Source organism: Hibiscus syriacus, unplaced genomic scaffold, assembly GCF_006381635.1.
Source record: "Hibiscus syriacus cultivar Baekdansim isolate YM2019G1 unplaced genomic scaffold, ASM638163v2 tig00116959_pilon, whole genome shotgun sequence".
NCBI classification, from domain to species: domain Eukaryota; kingdom Viridiplantae; phylum Streptophyta; class Magnoliopsida; order Malvales; family Malvaceae; genus Hibiscus; species Hibiscus syriacus.
The window spans coordinates 4,702,586-4,719,121 of NW_024063485.1; the positions used below are offsets into that span (position 1 = coordinate 4,702,586).

Consider the following 16,536-nt stretch of genomic DNA (forward strand, 5'->3'; position numbering starts at 1 on the left):
TGTGATTTTAGGTTTTAGGTTATGAGTTGCGATTACGGGATATACTGTGGACGGTTCAGTGTTCCAATATATTAATATTCGTGTTTGGAATTTAAAAATAAAATACTTGGCCAGATGCTAATGGCGCTTTGAAAATCGCATTGCGATTATGTATTATCGCGTTGCGAAAGTCAGAATCTCGTTGCGAAAGTCAGTATCTCGTTGCGAAAGTCAGTATCTCGTTGGATTTTGTATTATCGCATTGCGATAGTCAGTATCGCATTGCGATTTTCCCAATTCGCGTTGCGATTTACTTATTCGCATTGCGAATTGGGAAAATCGCAACGACACTGTAGACCATCGCAACGCGATTTTCAACTATCGCAACGCGAAATGCAACGCGAATTTGCGATAATGGAGATCGCGTTGCGAATTAGCGATCGCATTGCGATTTTGTTGGTCATTTTGGCAAATCCAAAAAAAGTTGGTTAAAATCGTATATTATAAGGCATTTTTGGGGCGATTTTCTCTTTCTTATATGCTACTACGAATTGTTTTTAGCATGCATTTCCTTCACATTTCTTCAGCATTGTCTCATTGGTGTATAACTAACCGGAAGAAGGCAAAACAGATTGTTGAAACATGGGACAAATTGTTTAACTCTTCCCAGAAAGAACGGTGCGTTTCTTTTCTGTATTTAGCTAATGACATTTTGCAAAATAGTAGGCGAAAGGGAAGCGAGTTTGTAAATGAATTCTGGAAAGTTCTTCCAACAGTTCTCAAACATGTGTACGATGAGGGTGAAGAGTATGGAAAGAAAGCCGTTACAAGACTGGTAAGTTTCCATTCAATTTTGATCACTTTTCTTTCTGTAGCTTTTATCAAATGGGTTAGCTACTTCAGGTTTTGACTTCTGGTCTGGTTCTGTGATAACATTTTCTTTTTTAATGGCTGCCCTTTGTCACATTTCCAGGAAGTTAATGGCTTGAATGTAACAAGATTGTTACTTTTGATTAAATTTGGTCCCTCATCTTGCTTTCTCTTGACATGTGATGCATTGCTTTCAATAGCATCAGCAGTTTATAGTCCACTTTCATGTGCCAGTCGACATAATGATCAATCCAGTCTTTGTTTGTTTGTTTATTTATAATAATCTTGGTTTTGTTACTTAGTGGCGTTCTTGCATTTTGTTTTGTTTTGTGTGTGTGTTTTTTTGAAGTGGCTTTATTTGGTGGAATGGCTATTGTAATAAATTCTAGGATAGTGTAGTTATATGTATGGTGATGAAAATTTTCAGTATAACTTCAAATAGGCAAAAAGTTGTATTTCTAATGGTGATTAATTCCACCCAAAATAGTATTAATGGTAGACTGGTTCCTTGGAGGCTCATTTAGATTATAATTTCTTTGATTTGAAGAATATGATTCTGTGGTCCTTGTGGAACTATTGCCACAATTTTGCTTATAATCTTGGTATTACTAATTGTTGCCTGTGTTAGTTACCTCTCTTCTTAAATGGCAGTAGTAACTTTCCTTGTTGCTACAATAAAGTTTGAAGGACCTTAATTGTGCGAGATGTTTTGTTTGTTTTCTATTATTTTCCTCCATTGCTAGAGAATTTTTCTAAAAAAAAATCAAAATTTCTCTCGTCTAAACGTGCCCATAAAGATATCACGTTAGATATGACATTAGGTTCTTTGCATGCTGGCACTTTTACTGTTCTGGCAGATGAAACGCTTTTTTGGTTTGTCGAAATTCGTTGATTATAAACACAAGGGTCGACCTGGATATGCGTAATAGATTAGAAGCTTTCTCTAGATAGAATAGGGACTCATTTAGGAAGCTAGAGAAAGTTCCAGTGCTTTATTTAGTATTTTGCCCATCTATTTTGTACTTGGGAGTTTGGACGGTATATCCTAGTGTGTTTTAGTAGATTATCCTTTGTTTACTGAAAGTGTTGTAGTGGTTCATGTTGTTTTGTTATTATTATTATTTTTTTTATGATTTTCCCTTTTCTTCCCCTCTTGCTCTTGGGTTTCCCACTTTTCCTTCTGGGGTGATGGTTTTGGGGGCTTGTTTGCATCGTAACTGTTAGGTTGACATATGGGAAGAAAGAAAAGTTTTTGGTTCTCGAGGACAGAATCTTAAAGATGAAATGTTTGGGAAGAATCCTCCTCCTGCTGCTCCTGCTGCTGTGAATAATGGGAAAGGCTCAAATCCTATCAAGATAGTGAAGAGGGATGCTCATGCAGTAAGACTTGTATGAGTTTACTTGTTCAGTTCTCCTTTCTACTTTGATCTATTAATTTGATTCTAACCATTTTATTTATAATCTTTTGACTTTGGACGCTTTCTTGGGCTATTCTTTTGTATCTTTTTGATATGTTTCTCTTTCTTAATCTTCTTACAATGAAAAGATACTAACTGCATACCAATCTGTGCTGGAGGACAATCCAAATGAGGATACTGTTTTAAACAAGTGCAATGCTGCTGTACAAAATTTGAGTAAACTTGGGGAAAATGTTGAAAGTAGTTTACCTCAAGGTATGAGTTATTCTATGAGATTTTTCCACAACTGTAAAAAAGAATACTGAAGCTGTAAAAACTAGAAGAAAATCTTAAATCAACTCTACGTGTGAAATTCTTGTTTTTTTAGATGTATGAAGATTGAAATCTCATAAGTGCCTGGGATTCTTAATTCTGGAACAGAGGTCTATTGGTAGGGTGAATTCCTAGTTTTGCTGGGCATTCAAATTATGTTTGCAGTCGGTCATAAATCATTCTAACAAGATGATACTTCATGGTTTTATTCTCTCAGTCCATTTCTAAAGTTATTTCATGTTAACCCCAAATATTAGAACTGGAACACACGCAGTTTAGTCTAAGGCCCATCTTTCGGCCAAAAGTAAAATCCTAGGAGCACAATTTTTGTGCTTCTCTCACCCTCATCTATTTATGTATGTAATGTTGCTTGAACTTCTTCTCACATCTCAGTGGCAAAAGGTTCTTTTTAGAGTTCCAGGATAGTTAAAGCGCTTAAGGTCTCTTAAGGGTTTTAGTGGTGATACTTGGCTTCACAAATAAGGAGTTGCGCCTTTGTTGACAATTTAATGCATAATACTCTTGATTGATCCAAACCAATCCACCAATGAAGCGTAAGAAATAATAGGCTTGATTTTGGATGCATAGTTGAGGACTGGTGCGGCTCTGTTTTTCTAAAATATTAGTGATTCATATCTCTAATGAACATTTGAAACTGCGCTGAAGGGATAAAAGAATTTTGATGCATAAGATTGTTATTCTTCTCCCCTACAATTGAACTACTACTATTATTATATTTATTTTATTTTTTATGTCTTAATATGTTTTAAGTGTATTAAATCTCTAGTGCAGTTTATCCTGACGAGTCCCTCTAATCAATTGATTCTTCCATTAAGTAGCTATGAAAGAGAACATATATTTGAACTTTTTACTTGCAAAATGTTATTGATTTATAGGCTAAATCTTAGGCATTAGAAGACTAATTACAATAGAATACTATGTTACCTAGTATAGGGTCTCTACACTTGTATATATACCTCCTATACAATTGTAGTAAATAATACAAGAGAAATTATTCTCTCTTTTTCATAGTTCACATGGTATCAGATGATTCATAGCTATATTTTTTTCTTTTTTTCGTTGAGAAATTTTCCTGGGTTTGGTAAGGGAGGATACTGCCCCTTTTCTATGGACAACATTTGGATGCTCCTCTATTGACACTGCCTACTTAGGAAGGTCTGTCGTGTGATGATCGGTTAGTGTACAGCAACCAGTCCTCGGAATCCAAGCATGTACATCCCACGTGACGGCTCGTGAGAGCGCATTGAAGGGTTTTCCAGTTCCATTTTCTTCCTCCGATGTCCGTTTCTGATTCTGACCACATCCCTGTGGTCGGTTCCTGCTTTCGGTTTGATTTGGTGTGGGCTTTTTCTTTTGGTAATGGTTGGTTGTAGATTATGTGGAGTTGCATTTGTTTGGATACTGGTTTAGTATAAATCTGCGTGTGGTTTAGTACCGTTCGATGCAAGTTCTAAAAAGCTATTCCTTCCACTTGGATGCATGATATGGGTTGTTTTAGCCTAGTTCAGCAGTATTTGTCTTGTTTTGCTGTTATAGCATTTGCTACAATATTAGACCAATTTTCGTCCCATTATTTGGAGATCTTTTGCATATTTCGATTTGTATATCTGTTGTTGGGTTGACATTAATAGTGGTGTGGGATTTGCTACAACGTGTTTTGGTTCTTTTGTGCGTGCTCTGTTAATTTTTAGATATTTTTTGAAAGTGTATCTGATACCTTTGCTAAGTTTGTTACGCTATCTGGAGATGGATCTAACAAATTTATTCAACTTTAAGAAATTATGAAATAGTCATCAGATTTCTGTTTTTTTTATAAAGATATAGAAGGCCTCGTTAAAAACCCCCTTCATAACCTCCAAACTACAATTGTAGCTTGACGGACATTAGAAGGAAGAAAAGGGTGCCTCAAAATTTATTAACGAAATACTTATAAAAATACCTGAACAATACAATCAATACCACAACAATACATAATCCGACCAAAACATAAAACACCCACTACATCAATCACAATAAAATCAAAGACTAAACATAAATACCCCGACCTACGGGACAATATCAACCAATTCCAGTCTTAGTCAGCCCATCCGCCTCCCAATTGGCGGATCTCAAAATACGCCTAACTATAACATCTTGTTCAACCACTATAGAAGCAACGTCTTTCACCAATGACTCGAACAAGAGAGTGCAGCGAATTGGATTTCTAATCCACTCCAAAGCAATGGAATAATCCGATTCTAAAATAAGCCTCCCCTGAAACGCAACCGGACTCCACAAATAATATTTCTTGTTGAGTCAGATAAACCTAATATATTTCTGGAATAAAGTATTATCCATTCTGGAAGTAAGGTATTATCCATCATACTTCTTGTGTCAACATCACTTCTCAAAATGAGGTTGTTGAGAAAATATAGGCATCTTCTTGAGACTTTCAGAACTTTGTTATTTCAAATGTAGGTTCCTAAATGCTTTTGACCTGATGTCGTATCTGTTGCTTGCTTCCTAATCAATCATATGCCTTCAATTATTTTGTTCGGTAATACCTTTTTTATGCCTTCTTTTTAAATAAAAATTTGTTTTCTATTGCACCAAAGATATACTTGTTCTGTTCGGGATGATCATCTTCAAGTTACAAAGCTTGATTCCATGTCCATAATATGTGTGTGTTTTTTGGCATTCTTGTGTTTAAAAAGGGTATCCTTGTTATTGTCTAAGCCTTGGTGAGTATCTTCTGTCTGTCGATGTTACCTTTTTGGAATAAACACCATTAGCTTCCAACTTCCAACTCAGGTTCTGAGTTAGAGAGAGGATGAGTTAGCATTTTTGTCAAGTTGTCTTAAAATCAGGTTCACCATTCTCTGCACTAGTTAAGACTCATCATATACACCTACTCAAGTCGCCCACATCCGTCTAGTAATGAGACTCCAAAATCATGTCCTAACTCTTAATGAACCAATATATTTGTCATTAGATCTTATTACCACAAATGATTTTTGATCTTCCTATTGCTTTTCGAAAAGTTAAATGTACATGTGCGTATCTAAATATTTAATTATTTTCTATAACCATTTATCTTCCTCTTATGCTTTTCTTACATCCCTAGATATTGTTTATGTGCCTAAAATTGTTGGTAATGAATTGGTTATTCTTAGATGGCGTATGACTATTATTGAGGAAATGGATGTCCTAGACGTAAATAGTAACTAGAATTTGGTTCCCTTAGTTTTAAACAAGCTATTGGCTGTAAATGGGTGTTTACTGTCAAATTTAATCTTATTGACTCTACTGCACAATTAAAAGATAGACTTTCTGTCAAAGGATTTGCTCAGACTTATGGGGTGGACTATCATGATACTTTTTATCTCGTTATTAAACTTACTACTGTCAGGTTATTTCTCTCTTTTACGAAAACTTATGACTGGCCTTTGCATCAACTAGACATAAAAAATGCAATTTTTCATGGTAATCTTCAAGAGGAGATGTATATGGAGTGGCCACTTAGTTTTGTTTCCCAATAAGAGTATGAGAAAGTATATTGTTTGATAAAATTCGTATGTAGCTTGAAATAGTCTTTGGGATTGGTTTGAGAAATTTAGCAAGAGTATTGAGAAGTATGGGATGCAATTGAGCATGTCAAGCCATTTTGTTTTTTATAAACAATCCAATGGAGGCATTAGTTTGTTGGTTGAATAATTGGATGATGTTGTTATCACTAGTATTTACTTAGAGGATTTTTATCTTTGAAGTCATTTTTCCATACTTAAATTCAAACCTTTAGAGGAAGTTAACAAGAGAGAGAAATGAAGTATTACTATAAGAGTCGGAAAAGGTCAGTGCTAAACCATACAGTACTCCAATGGTTCTCAATTTATCATTAATAAAGATGAATTATTTGTGATCTTGAGTGTTACAGAAGACTCATTGAAATATTAAATTATTTTGTCACATGTCTTGATATTGCTTATCTTAGGAGTGTGTTGAACAAATATGTCATCACTAACTGTTGATGATTGGAAGCTGGTAGAACAAGTTCAATATTATTTAAAAAGTACTTGTGGCCATGTATATCTACTTCAAGACAATGTTTTTGTTGGAGAAAATTTGGTTTGGTGAAAAGTAAGAAACATATTGTCATCTCACGGTCAAGTGTGGAAGTTCGCTAAGAAGCTATGGCCAAGGTTGTTTGTGAAGTCGTATGGATATATTGAATCGTTAATGAAGTAGGATGTGGTCTTAGTTCCTGCAAAGTTATGATGTGATAATCAAGTTTCACTTCACATCGCTTTTAATTTGGTCGTTCATGAACAACCGAAACATATTGAGGTTTATTGCCATTTCATTCATAAAAAGATCCAAAAGGGTTTGGCTACTATAGGATATGTGAAAACTAGATAACAAGTTGGACATAATTAATATTTGTACTCCAACTTTAGGGGGAGTCTTACTGATTTATATGTTGAATCTTAGGTATTAGAAGACTAAATAAAATAGAATACTGATCGCTTGAAAATGTATATGCCAAGGCAAGCAAATATGTGCAAGTATACACAGTCGAATCAAGTAATAAAGGGTAAGTGAGTTATCGTCTCCTCGGGGATTGGTAGGCCTTTTCAAATTTCAGCACAACTAGAACTAGTTGTTATGAGCTAGTTCCTGAAATCTTGTCAAACTAGAAACTTATTAGTAATAGATTAAACAAAATAAAGCAAGAAAATATTATAAAGTATGGTTATAGAAAAGTTTGGTCGAGGTAAAGTAAATACGCAAAACTACCGAATTAAAATAAGCAAGGCAAAGACAAACGTTGATTCAACTATATTCAAAACAACCTCACATATTCAGACTCTTCACAGAGCACTCATGTTTGTCTTTTGGTATGACAAGCAATCATTCTAAGTCTGGAATAATTTGTTAAGATATGCTTTAACTGCCCGACATGATTACTGAGTATTCTTAGACGGTTGTTATGGCAATACTACTCAACGTTAACTACAACCCTTGGTTTGTCAGATTGTTGTTGTAGCAATACCTCTCAGTGTGAACTATAATTGTTGTCTATCCTACTCTAGCATCTATCCCTTTTAGTCGATTGAAACCCTCTCCTTATCTCTAAGGTAGACAGGTTAGAACATCATCATCTCGGATCCATTCTATTGTTCACATAGATCTATCTTAATTCTCTCAAATCTAAGAATCAATATCTAGACAAACGGTAATCTCTCGAAGCTCTTACAATGTCAAGACGTGTTTCACCTAGACCCCATGTAATCTCTCGAAGCTCTTACAGTGTCAAGGAAAAATATTTAAACAATGAACAAAACATACATAAGCAAAATCATAATGCGTCGTTCATAAAACATAAAATAACTGTCTTGGAAAAAAGAAAAACTAACACCAAGTAATGCAGTTCATGGTTTTGTCAAAAAGTCATCCAAAGTATCATCGTTTAATACAACCCCAAGCAAAGTAAAGAAATTAAGAACAAAGGAAGAACGACTCCCAACAGGGGGAACTATCATGATATCTCTGACCAGCACCGCATGTGCCCTGGCGGCCAGCCTCTCTCGAGGCCTGACCGCCGCTCTGCTATAGCTTGGCTATGGAGGACACCAAGGACAGTCGGGTGGGAAAACAATGGAAAAGCACTGCATTTGCTCGCTCTACACTTCAGTTAAAGCTCATATTGCTTCCTTGCCTCATCTCTTTTGACGGTTGTGATTGGGTATTTATTAAGGGAAATCTCCTAGGGTTTCTCATAATTAAAGATTCCCTAAATACCCATGTTTTCTTTTCCAAGTTAAAAAATGAAAGGCGGCTGGCAGTTGTCAGAATCGTGAGGGTTTGATTGCACGTGAGGGTAGTCGTACAACTGGCATGTGACATAAGCAATTCGTCAGATCCGCTTCAGACTCGCAAGATAAACCTTGCCTTGGCGAGATAAATATGCTCCTCACTGTCTTTGTCTTCTATGTTCCACTGGCCCTTGTAAAATACATTGTCGTGACTGAAATGTTCCTTCTTAGTTAATTTCATGCGCACACACAATCCACACAAGCCCTTTCTCCTCAGTAGCATCAGTCAAACCAAATAAATTTGCTTAGGCAAAACTTATCCACCACATGCAATTATAACTTAAATGCAACTAAATGTGACTAATATGCTATGAACACTTTGTTTAGACGAGCAATAACTTAAGTAAAAAGACTACAAAAAGAGTCTTTTTATGGATTTATCACACCCCAAACTTAAGCTATTGCTTGTCCTCAAGCAATGGACAATAGTTAGAGAAAAAATTAAAATTTCATGGCAAAGTAATGTTACGAAAATCATGTGGTTTTAAAATTTCAGCCCTCAGCATGCTTGACTATCATTTAATTCAAGTATCTTTTTAAGTCAGGATTCCTTACTAGTGCGTGTGCGTTATTGTAATCAATTTATGCATTAACATAATTAGAAAACTTCAAGTAAGTACTTCTATTTTGTTAAGGCTTCAAATTATTTGTCAAGCGCAGTTTCCACTCTTATTTATTTATCATTGTTTTTACAGGGAGTAAGCTCATCAGACCTACCCTTCCTGTAACACCCATATTACGTATACATTTTTCTACACAAAATACAGATGTCACATCACTTTTAAAGCATTTTTTTCTTTTGAAAAACCTTAAAAATTTGTTTCGAAAATTCTTAATTTAAACATTTAACTATAATTATAAAACAATCATTTAACTATAATACCATAATTTCACATTACATACATTCCAGAGCAATTTTCTTTTAATTCGATTACATGCAAACAATTGTTCAAAATAAACATGATTGTCCTACCGTTATTGATAAGGGTCAACCTTAATTGATGATATCCATTGCTACTGCTGCACTCCTTATTTGAGTTGTCTCTTCTTTTACCTACGAGTGGAAGCAACACACGTTAAGTATTTACTTAGTGAGGCACAATATTTTAAGAAATCTTTATGAATACATAAGTATGTCATATTTATTTGGTTAATACTAAATTGTATATTCTTTAAGGATATTATAATCCTCCTCAGTTAAACCGTATTCCATTCACAATTGCCTAAATTATTTTTAGTATGCCAAGCATACCTATCTTTCTTTATATTTTTTTCCAATTATCTCTTTAGTCATTATTCTTTATTCTCATTGAAAACATCTATAAAAACACCTATTTTAACATATCATTTAAAAACCCATTTTCTTCAATCTCAATTATCTCATTCTTCTCTTAGTTTTAATCTTATTTAACACCTCCTAAAGCCTCTATAATCCTTAATGGTTCAAAACCAACCAAAAACGAGAGGAAAAACTAACCAAATGAAATCTTCCCTTTGAGCTATGGAGTAGTTCTTCCACTGGAAAGAAGAAGAAAAGAGAGATGAATATATTAGCTTTACTTTCCCCTTTTGTTTTTCATTTATCCTTAAAGGACCAAAATACCCTCTATATTCATTCATTTATACAAATTGGTCTTAAACACTATTCAAATCATTTCCTATCTTTTATCATTATTCAATTAAATCCTCAAATTTTAAATCTTTTAAATGAAGTCACTGGCCTAATATTTGGGGTATTACAACTTAAGAAAATTCGCCCTCGAATTTAAAGACTTTATGTTTTTACCACAACACTTCAACTAGAAGAATCGTCTTGTTACGTGGTTCTTGATTTCTCGAGTCCATATCTGTATTGGTTCTTTTCATAATTCAAATCTAATTAAAACTCTATTTTCTCCCATGTAAGAACATGCGATGTACTTGATCGGTAATTAATAAGCAATAACACACGAAGACATTCTAGGTATTGTCCATTTTGAAAGGCAAAAGCTAACTGATAAAACCTCATTATATTTATCCATCGACTACTATGCTCGTACCCAAAAAGGAAGTGATTTATTTTAGTAAATCTATCAATAATTATCCATATTAAATCTTTCTTGATAAGTGTTAAAGGTAGCCTTGTAACAAAGCCCACATTGACTCGTTTCCCTTTTTTATTCATGAATCGAGATTGATCGAAACAATCCATAAGATACTTAATGTTCAACTTCTCCTCTAATAATACATCAAACTCTTTGCTAAAATTTTCGTGATGGCTCTTTTCAAACTAGGCCACCAAACTAACTCTTTAATTCTTGTCACCTCTTGTCTCCACCTGAATGCATAGTCAACGAACTTAATACCTTAAAAGAATATCTTTCTAAATTCTTAATCATCGGGAATACAAAGTGTCCCACGATAATATGAACATCCGTCGAACCTGACCTCGAAAGTCCTTAATCTCTTTATTTTCTACTTATAAAATTCTTATCCAGAAATTTTCGTTTTCCCTTTATAATTGTTTTTATCAGATCTAATAAAAACATCGTCTTCATCTTTGATTCAGACCACAATTCCATTTTCATTCAACACTAATCGCCTATCCATAGCTTGCAAAATTGTAAAAGGTTTCTGACCAAGTACCTCTTTAACAACATTGGCCTTTCTTGGAAATTAATCAATGATTACGTCATAATCCTTTAAAGGCTCTTTCCTTCTTTTGTGTTTCAGGTTCAACTCTCTTTAATTCCACCAATACTTTAGGCATTTTTAATTAGCACAATTACAACATCACTCACCATACATATAATGGCGTTAAATGCTTTAAGGTAATCTCAATTGCTGTCAACTCTAAATCATGCGTAGGGTAATTCTTCTTGTTAATCTTTAACTTTATCGAGGCATATGCCTCAACCTTACCTTTTTGTATAAGCACCTTTATCCTTCCAACAAAAGACACACCTTTCTTTATAAAAACTCGATTAGCAGCAAAGCTAACGACTAAAAGTTTTTCACTAACCTTAAATAGTAACCAACAAGCCCCAAAGAAATTCGAACTTCAGGATCATTCTTCGGGAGTTTCCAATTTTACCACAACATAAGTTTTTCTTAGGATCTACTCTTATACCTTATTCCAAAACAACATAGTTAAAGGAAACCATCTCTGCTAACCAAAGTTTCACATTTGAATAGTTTGGCAAACAAGTTCTTCTCTCGAAGAGTCTTATTTAACTGTAAAAATTTATGTATAACCACATAGATTTATCTTTATTTTCGCTAATAACACATATACTTTTTAAGATGAAATACTCGAGTTGATAAAACTTTGATCAATCAACTCTTATAATTGAGTCTCTAATCCTCTTGACTCACTTAAGTCATTTAATACTAAATCATAGAAACATGTTCAATACCTTAATGACTATTAACCATAAAAGCTATATGTATAAATATCTTTCTGACATCTTTTTTCTTCATAATCATTATCGATATCATCCTTGAGCGATGATTTTACTTTCTCACTAAAAACACTATAATTTCCATACCCTCCGCATCTTTCTGAAATAACTATCTCTAGAGACAGACAACTTATATTCAATATGATTTTAACTCATCAAATGGTAATTTCATCAAGTTCACTGAGAACATATCCCCTGGAATCTATATCTATTATTTATAACCTGTCCAACTCATCTTTGCACCATGACCCACTAGGGTTTACTGTTATCATCTCACTCGAAATTAATTTAAATAGAATACTTTTATTCTAAAATTTTTCATTTCCTTCTCGAGAAAATCCATGTAACTTTCCAGATATATTTAAAATATTCTTGAGCAATTGAAACATTTTATCTCTTGACTATGAAAGTCTAATTATCCACATTATTAAATAATAAGACTTGACAACTTTGTAGCAATAACCTCATAACAGTTAATGCAAAAATTACATTAGTAACTAAATTTACTCTTAAACAAACTCATAATCACTTGATCCACTAATAATTCATCTTTCTATAGGCTTTTAGCGGTCAATGTATTTACAACTTACTCTTTTCCTCTTACTCAAATTAACAACACTTTGAACAATTTAATGTTTCACTTAAATATTTCTCAATTAATTAAGCTTACCTGAAGAAATTTTGGAATCATCACTATATTCAGAACCTCCTCTGGATCCTTATTTGATTCAACTTCTCTTGTAAACCATTCAAACTTTTTAATAGATTACCCAAATGCAGGATCATTGTTAAACACTGGGGTATTTCTTCCACAGAATGGAGGAAAATCCCTAGCAACTTCTACACTTTTTCGGCATGAAACTAAAATCATGTCGAATTATATTAGGTCAATTTTTATCTCAACCTGGTTTTCAATATTATCTACTTTCTTACTTTTGTCCTTGGTTTCCCGACATATATTAGGACATACATAAGAATATCAATAAAACTAATAAGGAGTGATATCAATCGCCCTCTAATTGACACCATATCAGTAACTTTGACAATCTTAATGGTATGTAATCCTTTTTACTTTAAAAAACATTCGATTTCGGCCGAGAATCGGCTAAACCTGTAGCTCTGATACCAATAAATATAACACCCATATTCCGTATACCTTTCCGTACATGAAATACAGATGTCACATTATTTTAAAGCATTTTGTCTTTTGAAAACCTTAAAAATTTGTTTTGAAAATTCTTAATTTAAACATTTAAGTATAATTATAAAATAATCATTTAACTATAATACTAAAATTTCACATTACATACATTCCAGAGCATTTTTCTTTTAATTCGATTACATGCCAATAATTGTTCAAAATAAACATGATTGTCCTACCATTACTGATGAGGGTCAACCTTAATTGATGATATCCATTGCTACTGCTGCACTCATTTGAGTTGTCTCTTCTTTTACCTACGAGTGGAAGCAACACACGTTAAGTATTTACTTAGTGAGGCACAATATTTTAAGAAATCTTTATGAATACATAAGTATGTCATATTTATTTGGTTCATACTAAATCGTATATTCTTTAAGGATCTTATAATCCTCCTCATTTAAACTATATTCCATTCACAATTGCCTTAATTATTTTTAGTAGACCTAGCATACCTATTTTTCTTTATATTTTTCTTTTTCCAATTATCTCTTTAGTCATTATTCTTTATTCTCATTGAAAGCATCCTTAAGCACAATTATTTTAACATATAATTTAAAAACCTATTTTCTTCAATCTCCATTATCTTATCCTTCTCTTAGTTTTAATCTTATTTAACACCTCCTTAAGCCTCTATAATCCTCAATGATTCAAAACCAACCAAAAAACGAGAGGAAAACTAACCAAATGAATTCTTACCTTTGAGCTATGGAGTAGAGTTCTTCCACGGGAAAGAAGAAGAAAAGAGAGATGAATATATTAGCTTTACTTTCCCCTTTTGTTTCCTTAAATCCCTAATAAGGGATAAATTTTAAATTCATTTATCATTAAAGGACCAAAATACCCTTTATATTCATTCATTTATGCAAATTGGTCTTAAACACTATTCCAATCATTTCCTATCTTTTATCATTATTCAATTAAATCCTCAAATTTTAAATCTTTTAAATGAAGTCATTGACCTAATATTTGGGGAATTACACTTCCACACTCTAGGTGAAAGGGAGCATACCTTCCACCCCCAAGCTAGTTGGGTAGAGCATCCTGTGACTACTTTCATTCACCATATGCCTAGGCAACCCTTAATTTTAATGGAGTTTTCCGGTTATGCCATTACATAGAGGAGTGTCACTGTTATTCAACAAAATTTAAGTACTAAGGAGTTCAACTTTAGCCTTACAATTCTTCGATGTCTCGGCATGCAGAGAGTTCTTTCCTAAAAATTTAGTAATCGCCTTAAACAGAGACGTCATACAATCGTGTTTATCAATTTGCAAAGAATCAAGCCTAAGGTCGGTTCTCTCATTTCGATAGTCTTGTATAATAATTCTGGCCTAGGCAATTAAATTATGCTTTCATCATCTGGCATCCTCAATCTATTCCACTCAATAGACTTAACATACTTATATCATGACAACTAAAATTTGTACCAATTATCATCAATTGCTCTTAACAAAGTGTAAGACGCAATTCCTCTCCTCAATGCATGAAAAATGAAACTACAATAACTAAATGTAAATGCAAATGCAGAGTATATATATAAACTTAATGTGGTGGGGCAGCTTGACTAGACACGTGTGTTCTGCGTTATTTTGGAGTAGGGGGACTCTTAGATCCCGTATCTTCTGATACAATCTGTGAGGAAGAGGGCTGAAGGACACGACCTACTGTTCGCTTAATGCATCACTTAGTGCTTGGGGAGCGTACTAATGTCTTTTGTTCTTCAGCTTAGGTGGGATGTGCAGGAGTTGATCGAGTCTGACCTTGATCTGGTTCAAGAACTGGCGTTTTGTGACGAACGGGGGACTGTTCTGGTGCTTGCTAGATTGCAGGTTAATCGGGGATTAGAATGAAATCATTGTCGAAAAAAATTCGGGTGGAATTTCCCGAGTGCTTCTAGAGGAAGAGAACGAGGAACTCATATATTCATCGGTTTCACTATGGCCTTCTTCAAATACAGGAGAGCCATGAGTGGCAAGTAGAGGGACGTCTGTAGGGAAATCTAGGGGAGCATTTTGTGCCGAGGCATTGAATGTACTGTCGCTTGCAATGTGTTTCAAAATTACAGTAGGAAAGGGCGACAGAACTTCATTGGTGATTGGAAGCAACTCCTTGAAAAAGGCATTGAGTTGTGCATCACTCGCCTTGACATAGCCAAAGAAAATCTCCATGTGGTTTTCCAGGCACTCGATCCTCTCGCGGGTCTCTCTTGTATATGTAACCACGACTTCTATTCTGGTCGTGGCAACATATTTGGCTCCTCTTTCCAAGCCCTCATGTGGGGCATTATCATTGAAGCTCATGAGTTCTAGCACTTTCTTTTTGGTTATTCCTTCATTTGACTTGATAAAGTCCTCGAATAGTTCCTCGGTGACTTTTTTCTTCATGCACAAAGCAGTTATCAGGTTAGGAAAAAGAAGATTACCTCGGTTTCTCTTTGCACAGTTGTAGATTTACTCGAAGATGATTTCTCCCACATCAATTGCTCGTCCATAAATAATCGAATGTAGAAACAAAACCATCCTCCAAACATACTTGCCATTTTTGGAGGTTTATGAATCGTGCTTCGGCTTCAGTAGTCCTGATGATGGGGCTGGATTTTTCTTTGATATAGCCATGGTTTTTGCTGCTACAGGGTATTTTACGGCGGTGTTTATAGGGAAAATATTTAGGGGAAAATTAAAGGAAAATAAACTATGTAGACGATAAGGAAGATGGAGTGTAAGTTGGTTTTTTAGGGAAGAGAATGGGTGGTTTATTTGGGGCAAAACAGTTAAAATGATGGGGAAAAATATGGTATTAATGACACAATATCTTGTTTGACATAAAGTGGGAAAAAGATATCTTTCCCTCTTCACAATTGCCATTAAAACCTTTTATATTAGGGTTTCTCTTCCTCCAATGCGTGAGTTCTCACCCCATATCGCCACGTGTACTCTTGCGTGGCAAAAACAAACAAAAACATAAATAAAATAAAATAAATAACTAGTGCATACAATAACTTAATTTATTTATGTACATAATTTAGAATTTTGTTGCTAGGCAACAAAAATTGTTTAGGTAAGGAAAGCAAAATCTTGGGCATCGTGTTTCGCTGATGCTAGTTTATCACGCATGACTGGTGCTCCTTCGTATTCCTTTAGTCTCTGACCATTCACCTTGAAGATGGATCCATCATCTCGGTTCTTGATTTTTATTGCTTCATTCCTATGGACTTGGTGTACAATGAACGGTCCTGGCCATATGGATTTTAGCTATCCTGGAAACAATTTGAGTCATAAAATGTAGAGCAACACTTGTTGTCCAGAATAAAATTGCCTTGGCAAAATTTTTGTATCATGCCATCGTTTTGTTTTTCTTTGTATTGGCGAGCATTTTCGTAAGCATTAGCTCTGAATTCATCATTTTCCTTAAGTTGCAGGAGTCTTTTTTCTCCAGCAAGA

At 34.3% G+C, this 16,536-nt stretch overlaps 1 pseudogene; it reads left to right on the forward strand.

Annotated features, from left to right (window-relative positions):
- Window positions 1-515: 515 nt before the first annotated feature.
- The window catches only part of LOC120189743, a 53,496-nt pseudogene continuing 37,475 nt past the window's right edge, over window positions 516-16,536 (forward strand).